The sequence below is a fragment of the Garra rufa genome, chromosome 12, assembly GCF_049309525.1.
Source record: "Garra rufa chromosome 12, GarRuf1.0, whole genome shotgun sequence".
Lineage (NCBI taxonomy): Eukaryota > Metazoa > Chordata > Actinopteri > Cypriniformes > Cyprinidae > Garra > Garra rufa.
This window is the reverse complement of record NC_133372.1, coordinates 44,074,379-44,085,530: the sequence shown is the minus strand read 5'-3', so window position 1 is coordinate 44,085,530 and position 11,152 is coordinate 44,074,379.

Below are 11,152 nucleotides of genomic sequence, written 5' to 3'. Positions count from 1 at the left end.
TATCAGATAGATTTAATTTAGTAAACTTTTAGAATGAGTTACTAAAACTTATTATCTAAATGAATATTATTTTGAACAGTCAAAATAATGAGAATAAAGGGAATAAAACAATTGCATTAAAACGTATCCTTCACAAACTCAAAAACCGCATTTCAACCTCACACGTGCTTAAACTTGTTTGTCTTGATGTCCAATAATAATGGGGGATCAATTTTGCCATGAACTACATCATGCAAAGCTCACGTAATCAAACGCACTTGCACAAGTTACTCGCTCAACCCAACTATTGACTGCTGAGTTATTTGTCATCCAGCATAACAAGTTTATGGCTACAAAGTCTACTATGTTCCAGAGTCCAGTCGAAAGAGACCTTGAGAAGTCGTTTCAGAGAGAGACGGAGGGGAAGCACAGAAACACGGCATGCAGAAGGGACTGTGACCTCGATTACGCAGCAACACACGCCATCAACATGTAACAGCAGTGAGTTCACTCACTCTAGTGCCCTTGATGCACTCGCCGGACAGGAGACTGACATGTACCGTGATACAGCACTTATCACCTCCACAGTCTCTTCATCTCCTTTTAGGGACATAACTACCTAATTCGACTAAAGACACTGCGGTACACCTCCAGTATTGAGATTAGTGACCAATAAATAACTTTACTGTGTCCCTGTGTGGATACACCCTCGAAAACATTTTAACATTTTGTGATTTCATTTAGTGCATGAAAGATTCCAAAGTATTTAGAAATTGTGGTAGCATTTGCTGTACAGTCATCAAATCAGAATCATTGGTGGCTATTTTTGTATATGTGGCCCTGGACTACAAAACTTTTTTTAAATTAAGAGTTGTACATCTTCTGAAAGCTGAATAAATACGCTTCACATTGATGGTTTCTCAGGCCAATATTTTGAAAAGCTGGAATCTGAGGGTCCAAAGAAAATCAAAAAGTTGAGAAAATTGCCTGTAAAGTTGTCCAAATGAAGTTTTTAGCAATGCAAAGTACTTGTAGTTGATATATTTATGGCAGAAAATGTACAAAATATCTTTATGGAACATGATCTTTACTTAATATCCTATTGATTTTGGCATAAAAGAAAAATCGATAATTTTGACCTATGCAATGTATTTTTGACTACTGCTATGAATGTACCTGTGCTACTCAAAACTGGTTTTATGGTTCAGGGTCACAAGTGTGTCATTTTTAAAAGTAAATGACAATCAAATAAATAAATAACAAACCGATAGTGCCAGTATTGTTTAAATAATTTGTATTTTGATCTTCAAAATCATTAAAGAATTACACAAATTAAAACAAAGTGCTTAACTGTCATAAAATCTGTGGTCAAATTGTCTTTGTATGTGTGTTAAAATAAATGTACCAAAAAAAATCTTATTGTATGAAAAAATATTTTATTAAACAAAATAGGGTGAAATGGGTGAAATGCAAATGTTTTTATATATTCAGAATGATGTTGGACCAATATGAGATTTTCAATCCCCAATATCATGTAAACTTGGATGCCATTGCAAAGCTTGTGTAACATTTTACCAGATATCATAGACTGCATCATAACTGGAAAAAAAGCGTATTATGAAAAGAAATCTGAGACAAAAGTGCTACATTGTCATGAAATCAGTAGCTTAATTCTCATATTGCTGTAATTTTTTACATTGTTCAAATAAAATATATTGTCATGAATTATTACATTTACATTATGCAATAAATATTTACTATTGCATGAATAAGAAATAAAAATTTTAGGATTAAATGAAAATGATTTTGCCATCACAAAGGTCACATTTAGCCATTTAATTCAGATTACTGAAGTGCACAAAAATATACTTGATTTAAACTGCATAATTTATAAATTATGATAGCATTTGCTGTACAGTCTTCAAATCAGAATCACTGAAAAAAAAACTATGACACAAAATCTAACATAAATGTAAAAAAAAATGACAAAAATAATCACAGAATAAACTTTATAGTGTTGGTTATAGTTTTCTGTTCTTTATGCAATAAATATCTCGTATTGCATAAATAATTTATTCTTCTTTGATTTAAGGCTGAAATGCAGATATATTTTTGTGATTCCTTTCATAATAATTAGTGAACTAATGAAGACTGGTGTGAGGGAGATGCTGGCAGAGGTCATGCAGTGCACAATGGTGACTGAGTGTGTGGTTGTAGTTGCTGGAGTTCAACACACAGAGCACAGGTACTGCCTGAACCCCAGTGCTGGCATCCATCCAGCAGAACACCAGCGCTGACCTCCTGACACACCCACACACACACACACACACACACACACACACACACACACACACACACATACATACAGTACATGCAATCTACTGCTGAATGCATGGCATGGATGTCTTCAGTACAGCACGTCCCAAACAAAATATATGAAATACACTGAAAAATATAATGCTGATATTAAAAATGGGAAACTAATGCTTATATATTTTTGAATATACTGCAAAGTATGCATAGAGGATGTTAAAAAAAATCAATATTAATTGGGTATTTTCAATTTCATTCCATTGAAGTAAAAAAAAAAAATCTGCATTTAAGCACACTTTTTTGGGAGTCATTCCATAGCATTTAGTTTGTGTGTGCAACTGTTCAGAACTGTACTAGCTAACCATATGCTGATTAGCACATCTTTAAAGTAGGCTCAAAAGTATCTAAAATTGTTACTACCGAAAAAATAGCTACCAAAACATTTCGTGGAGTTCCAGTAGAGACATCCTTGATTTTGGGGGGGTTGTTATTATTCCCTAAAAATTGTCACAACCAAAACATGTCATCATTGTATAAGTAGTGACAAAGGGGAACACATAATCCTTTATTTGGTTATTTAGGGAAAATAAACTAACTCTTAGTTCAGTAATGTAAATTTTTAGTATTTTAGAATGTTTTAGTAGTGTTTTATTATGCAAGTTAAAATTCTGTAATGTGATGTGGTTGCTGCCAAAACATTACCGTCACTACTGAAAATGTATAGTTAGTTTTGTCAAAAATCAAGTATATTGAATTATAAACTAAGCCATTATGACAGTTTTTGGTTTAATGCATATTCAAACTAATGACTTCTTAACTTTGACATCAGTATGATCATCTTTACAAAGAAAGACTGGATTCAAAATATAACAAATCTCATAAAGTGCGTTAAAATTTTAATTTTTATTGATTTACCTCTGAAAACTTTAGGTAGATCACAAAATCTTAATGGGGGCGTTTCTATTACAAAAATATGTTATTGTGTTCCAGTAGTGACAAATTTGAGGAAAAAAATAATAATTCCAAAACGTTCTGAAAATACAATATGAGAATTAACTGCACAATTACCTTAGGTATTATACAATTTGCATACATATAAAATTTGTGGGAAAAGAGACTTTTTTTTCAAGATTTTCCAACTCTGACTTTGAACCTTTTCTGTAGAATATGATGCAACTTATCCAAATAAAAATGCATTTAAATGAAAGCAACAGAAATTATATGCAACCAAGTAACAAAGTCAAATCAAAGTCAACAATGATTTCTGCTTGGAACAATTAAAACTTGCTTAAAAATGCTTAGAAATACACACTAAAATGTAATACCTAGAGTTGACAACAAACCCTAATTATAAGTATCGGCCTTAGAAAAACTACTAAATATACAAGATACAAATATAGGGCATTCTAATGCATGCTGAGAACTAATGGATTGTTTACAACATCATGCAAAGCAGCTGTCCCACAGAAAACAACTACAGCATACGAGTCGATCTCCAGATTGTGTGTTGATGTTTCAGTGCAGAACAGAGCGTGTCATACGGAAACTCATTGAAAAAAGTCAAAGGGCGATCATAACAAGGTGTCCCTGGCAGCACTAAAACATATCTGTTGTTCTACTGTAGAACAGAAACAGTCCCCGGGCTACAGTTTCCCCATCGTCTTTTATCAAGCGGAAGAATTTGTGGTTGCACAACCTACTCGTAAATTTAGTGTTACACTCAGGGAACTCAAGGAAGTTGACGTAATTTGAGAAAACACAGCGGCAGGCAAAACAACAGGCTCGGGCAGGTCATTGAGAGCGCTCAGATACTCGTGTGCTGCCATGAACGAAACAGAGATGAAATCTGGAGAGTTTCCACCAGAGGCTGAACACAGGGAAAATGTGGTCGGGTGTTTGTAACTTCGCTCTTCCGCTCAAAGAACAGGCATTAGTTGTCCCAAGAGTCAGCGTGCCAAAGTCATGCGGCTCTGGCGTGGTTTGAGGGAATGCTCCATGCTTTAAAACTTCACCATGATGAGGAGAGGTCAACAAAGCCAAACACCGTGCCTGTAAAATACATCAAGCATCTGGAAGTCAAGAGAAGGACAAATTGTTATATTAGTGGCATATTGTTTTGAGACACTCCCAAATATATGAGACTTTTTCCTTTGGTGTTTTGTAATGCAAGCATCACTACAACTACTGCTTATAATTAGCTTTACGATTTGCTCTGGACTTCACAGTGGGCCATTAAACAATAACTGTACATAGCAATGGCCTAGCAACCATCAGTAAGGACGTGTCAAATTTGTATCCAATCATATGCAGAACTTTAATATGATAACACCTGTTCTCAACAGCAGTCTTGGACAGCATGGACAGACATTCGCTACATTTCATTTATTTTTTAGAAAATGTCTTTTATTAAATGCTTGAAGTGAGAGCTGAGTGATTTGAATCAGCCTGTAGTTATTGTACTTACATGCTGGCCAAATATCAAGAAATATTAAGCAATCACCGTGAAAGATTGCAACCTGTTGCCGTGGCCCGTCACTTATACAACTCCAATCATAACAAGCGGCGATGAGCTCGTAATATCAATGAGTCACTTCTGAGGGACATCGGAAATGAGCAGCAGGAGTTCTTCCTAAACATTTGAAAGATTTTATGGCACTGTCGTCCCAAAAGGTTAATGATCCCTGTTGGAGACATGTGGCTGTAATAAATCTCCTGCATCTGTTGGGCGCTGAAAGCATTATAAATAGCACTGAGGCTCAGTGATGGTGGTCCCTGCACTACGAGCAACACCACTGACGGTAAACCGGAGCATGTTGTCAAGCGGCCCTTTGGGGCACTGAGCGGCTCGCAGTAAGCTGTCAACGCCTATTAAATCTAATGTAGGTAAACAGGCTCTCTGATTGATCTATTCTTCTATTTTTTGTCTAGACAGACACAAACAGATTGAATTGAGTGAGTAAATAACCACCACAAATACCCAAGCAACTACGCAAAGCAACTCCCTGGCAATAAGTAAAGTGAAGATAGACTGATGGAAGGACAGACGGACTGAAGATAGATACGTAGATAGATGGAGGGAGGGATGGACAGGATTGAGAGACAGATAGTTATATGGATGCACAGATGGATAGACAGATAGATGAACGGACAGACAGACAGACAGACGGATAGATATAAATAGACGGACGGACAGACAGACAGACGGATGGATACAGACAGACAGACGGACGGACGGACAGACGGACGGACGGATGGATGGACGGACGGACGGACGGATGGATAGATGGATGGATGGATGGATGGATGGATGGATAGATGGATGGATAGATAGAAACAGACAGATGGACTGACAGATAGACAGACAGACAGACAGACGGATGGATAGATATAAACAGATAGATGGATGGACAGACAGACAGATAGACAGAGTAGATAGAGATAGATCTAATGTGGCAACTGACCCTAGCAACCACTGAGTACACTCAAAGTCATTGAAATATATTTTATTATGCAAAACCATAGTAAAAAAAAAAAAAAAGTGCAAAGACTGATTTAAAAATCATAGAGGGCAATGGTACTGTATTAAAAGCATTATGGGGAATTCAGTAAACAGGCCATGAGTTCAGAAAAGTTCCACGAAACTCCAATTTTAATTTCATTGGGGATGAATCATTTAAAAGGGCCGGTTGTGGACATTTTCTGGTCATCACGGCAGCAGTAATTGCTGCCAGATTTATGGGAATGTTTTTAACCTTCCGTAAAACAACCTCAAGCTCCCAGTCTGAAAGTTTTACGGCTCATCGTCTGGATGGATTTACTCTGTTACAATTGCTACCACTGATTTTGTCTCTGATCTGCATAATTCCCTCAGTGAATCAACTGCTAAAACACAAACAGCATGTGCACATGCACAATGCAAATTCATTCAGTTCTATGGAAGACAAAGCCATCAAATGGCTGGTGCGATAAAGAACCTACAATAAATTTCACCAAACTAATCAATAGGTTAGCACTTGAGTTCTCAGTTGATTGATATGTGTAGGGTGATGTGCAGGCTGACATTTTCTGTGCTCCTGTTTGCTTACTCATAACATGATAAGATAAGGCCAGCTGGATTTCTGCTTGTTTCCGAAAGGCTCTGCACCCTAGATAGGGTTTATGCGCCCTGCGGGACATAGTATCTAAGGTCAAGAGCTTCAGCAAATTTACCCGAGGCTTTAAGTAGCTTGGTCGGGGTCATGGGGGACGAGGGGTTTCATCACCTGTGAGTCAGGCAGTTTACTGGCACCATGCAATCGCTCGGGATTATGAGCGAGTCAGAAATCTGAGTTTTGGTGTATGTGACTTGATAAGTTGTTTATAGTCTTTAAAAAACAATCTGATTTTAAGAGGATTAAAACGATTTTGCTCACTCTTTCCACTTTTTTGTAAACAAGTAGCCTACTGTTTTTTTTGTAAATAAGTACTGTATATACGTAAACACATAATGCTCCACTACCACCACCACAAAACATAAATCCATTAGACATGGACACACTGTTTGAACAAACAAATACTATTCCAACACTAGATGAGATATTTGATTACTAAAGGTTTTCATAAGAGGTTAAAAATTAAAATCATCAGCCTCTTGAAACATCAACACTAATAAATGTACATTTTTATGTGTAAGTTATTGACAAGCAGACATCACGCATCAGAGGGTTAAGAAACACAAATCTGGCTTTGCCGCTTTGTTTTTTGGGAAACTAAACCATGTAATCAACTCACTATAGTTCTCATGGCAGTGAGCCACTGGTGGTTTTAAAGTGTTTGTGCTTATCCTCTTACGACATCAAAACAGTTTGTTTACGAAGTACAGCGTGCAAAAACAAGATAATGAACTATATCTTACGGGAAAGACACAACAGAAATGAGACTTCTGAAGTTTTTCCTCATAAAAAGCAATAAGATTAAATGGAGAACAACCTGACTTTAAATTTCTCCCTTCTCAGATGTTTCTCCTAAGAAAATGACCCCAGCACTCTAACATGCCTCTTTTAGAGTTTCTTTTCTCAAAAGTCCTCCACATTCATTTTATAGCTCTGTACTATTGACTCATGTGTGACTGTTTTCTTCTGGGGCATATTTAAACATCACATCATGAGCTATAAACTGTTCCTCTGCTGTTCTTCAGAGCCAAAGTCTTTTGACTCATCCATCTGAGAGCAGGGACATTCCAGCAGAAGAATGCTTTGTACATGTGGGCACAGGATGAGCTCAAAAATGTTAATAATCTCTCTCTGCTGGCAGGTAACATACGTTTACTCTGACATATATGCAAATAGAGTAGCTGATTGGGGAAACTGCTATTGATTGCACCCGTTGATCTATCAACTCAGTTTTAACCCTTTCCTTTCCAGGCTGTGCAAAAGTGGATCTCCAACGTGTACTGGTTCTGACTGGATTTTCGGAGTGGACTTTGTGACTCTTAAATGAGGTCAATCAGGGTTATAACTGAAGGATGCAGATGGAACTGAACTGGTTTGCATTGAAGACACAGACTTTAGACTGAATATTAAGTGTCAACGCAATCTATCTCATCAAATGGAATTAAATGTCCTCTTGACTCAAGATTATCATAAAAAAGGTTTGTTTACAATGTAAAAAATAATCCTTCAAATTAAACAATGAAATTTATTAATATTACTATGAACTGCACATACTGAAAAATATAATAAATTACAGAGTTTCTGTGAGTCTTAAAATGTCTTAATTTATCCTTCCCTAAACGAAGGTCTTAAATTGGATCAGAAAGTCATATAATGTAAATTCATACTAAAGGGATAGTTCACCCAAAAATGAAAATGTAATGTTTATCTGCTTACCTCCAGGGCACCAAAGATGTAGGTGACTTTGTTTCTTCAGTAGAACACAAATGAAGATTTTTAACTCAATCCGTTGCAGTTTGTTAATCATATAATGGCAGTGGATGGGCACCAAACCTTTGAATGTAAAAAAAAAAAAAAAAAAAAAAAAAACCATGCACAGACAAATCCAAATTACACCCTGCGGCTCGTGACGATACATTGATGTCCAGCATGTTACATGTGTACGCACTCTGATGTAGTATACGTAAGCGCCGAAAGCAACCTGTCGAGTGTATATGACACTCTATTGTTTACACAGTGCATCAGAGATTGTGGGTATAGCGGATATTCAAAATGATAATTACTTGTGCTTATCCAGATTGTTCAAACCGATTTAAAGCTAAAATATTACTTTTGCTTGTCCGAACTCATTCGGGACTGGTGACTGTTCATCGATTCCCAACTTCTGAGCCTGATCGCTTGAAGTTATGGTTGCTTGCTCTTCGGCTGGATATCAACACACCCATAAACTTAGAGGGTCTGCAGCAATCATTTTTTTCCCTTTCGGTGTTTGAGTATACTACGCCGTGCGCACATGTAATGAGCTGGATGCTGAGCACGCGCTCGGGACAGTTGGACATTTCAGAGGTAAAAAAAAAAAAAAAAAAAAAAAACACTATATAAATAGTGTTCAGTTTCTCACAAAAAAATGGATAATTTCTTGTCTTAGTACATTAATGTATCGTAATGAGCCACAGAGTGTAATTTGGATTTGTCTGTGCATGTTTTTTTTTTTACTTTCAAAGGTTTGGTGCCCATCCACTGCCATAATATGACTAACAGACTATAACAGTTTAAGTTAAAAAAATCTTCGTTTGTGTTCTACTGAAGAAACCTACATCTTGGATGCCCTGGTGGTAAGCAGAAAAACATCAAATTTTCATTTTTGGGAGAAATATCCCTTTAAGTTATGACATCAAATGTCACATACATGTCAATATTTGTGTCTTGTTTTGCAATAGAAACATCTAAGCATCCTTAAATCAAGTTACATTTACTTAATTGAGATGGAAAATGAAGACATTAAGTCCTGTTCACTGAGAAATGAATTGAGTTTGCTAAAAACACAAGACAAATATCTGTCAAAAAGATATAAGCTGAAAGCTTTTAAAATTCTCATGAACATTTCATAATTTATAAATGATTCATGGCCAATAATTCTAAACTGTGGTCATTCTTAACCAAATGAAAAGAGTTTGACTGGACAGCATTTGATGTCATCAACAAAAGATAGGAAAGTCTCTTATCTATCGTTAGTTGCACTTTATTTACAATTTGCATTGTTTTTCCCCTGCTGTCAACAAAACCAAACATTAGGACACAAACATGCATCAACTACCCATTTAATTACATAAAACCATTATGATAATTGTGCATTGCAATTATGGATCTACTCTTTGAGGTCTCGAGTGTGTAAAATAGAGGAAAGCCTTATCCCTTTCTGAGTTGTTTGTGCAAGAAAAACCTCAGGTCAGCGAGTTCACAGAGGTATCTGGGGCTGAGCCGTTCCCAAATGCCCTCTGTAAATCACTGGCCAAACAGCGTAAAAACACTGTACATTGACAGCAAAATGATGCTATTGGACCAGATCGGTTCCTCGGGTTTGCCTTGATGTGACAGGTGGAATGACACAAGAGGGGACATTTCTTACTATATTTCACATGCACAAATCCTTCAACACCTTGATGCTGTGGAATGCAACCTAATTGTGTAAAAAAGGACAGCTAAGGTCGTCAAACGGCACGAGAAACAGATGTGGCTGAGAAATGTGGTATGAGAATTTGTGAACAAAGCAAAGCAATGTTTTAGCAATCCTCCTTGTGGCAATTAACAAATAACATCTAAAGAGGTGTTCCATTCTGTGTATGCAAGCAGAGTTCAGTTAAAATGTTACAGTTTCAATACCCAATCTTCTTGAGCATGTCCACAAATGCAATCTTTGATCAAACTCCAAATTAGGAAATCTTTATACGCAACCAAAGATAAATTATGAAAACCAACCATGATTAGTACACCTCCTAAATTCTTCACATGCAAAATGAACAAACTGTTCATGAACAACCTCTACTAGTGTTTATGTGTTGTCTCTGAACTCAGTGGCCCCTATCAGCCGGGGTCGTACAAACTTGAGTCATCAGTTTTGGTTCGCTTCATGTGTTTTCGGCCTGTCTAATATGTGTAAGCCAGCTCTCAGGTCAAAGAGTTTATGAGGCAGACTCATTAGGTTCACGTAACATGAAGAAAACATCAGATTTCGTATCATTTAGTCTTAATCAAGAGTGTTTGTTAAGCCAAACATCACCTCATTGTTAAACTTCTGTACTATTTGTGCTACAGAGATAAAGTACAGGCATATATTTCATCTCACAAACAAGTGGAAAAATCCCAGACCTGAGTCATATATCATAAAGGCCACCAAGTAACCAAAGGAAAACCGCTTATTAATGACCCAGAACTGGGTATTGTGGATGGTGTGAATTGTTGCCAGTGCACCTTAACATAACGACAGGGATTCTGCACGGCCAAAAACCACAGTTTTCTCAAAACAATGTGTATTTTTATGGATACTCTTGTGCAATCGTATCTTGTTTTCCCATTTCTTTTGATCTAAAAGTCAAACCAGTGTTGGGCAAGAAAAAAAAAATCCAAAAATCCCAAGTATGAAGGAGCTTAACCAAAATTAACCAAAGAAAGAGTCTTGCAACAACCACAATCTTCCAGAGCCTTGTACTGCCAAATAACCAAAACAAGTTGAGGATTTTAAGTCCTTGCATGGCTGTGGTTCTGTCAAAAGCTCTAATACCTTGTTTTTGCCAAAAACGACCACCCATGTGTTCCTGAATAACCTAAGTACTGGCTCATACTACATTCTTTTAGTCAATTTAGGCCATTAAAGTTAACAAGAGGTAATGTTTTAATGTGTATATTGCTGATATGTTTATAGGTTTGTT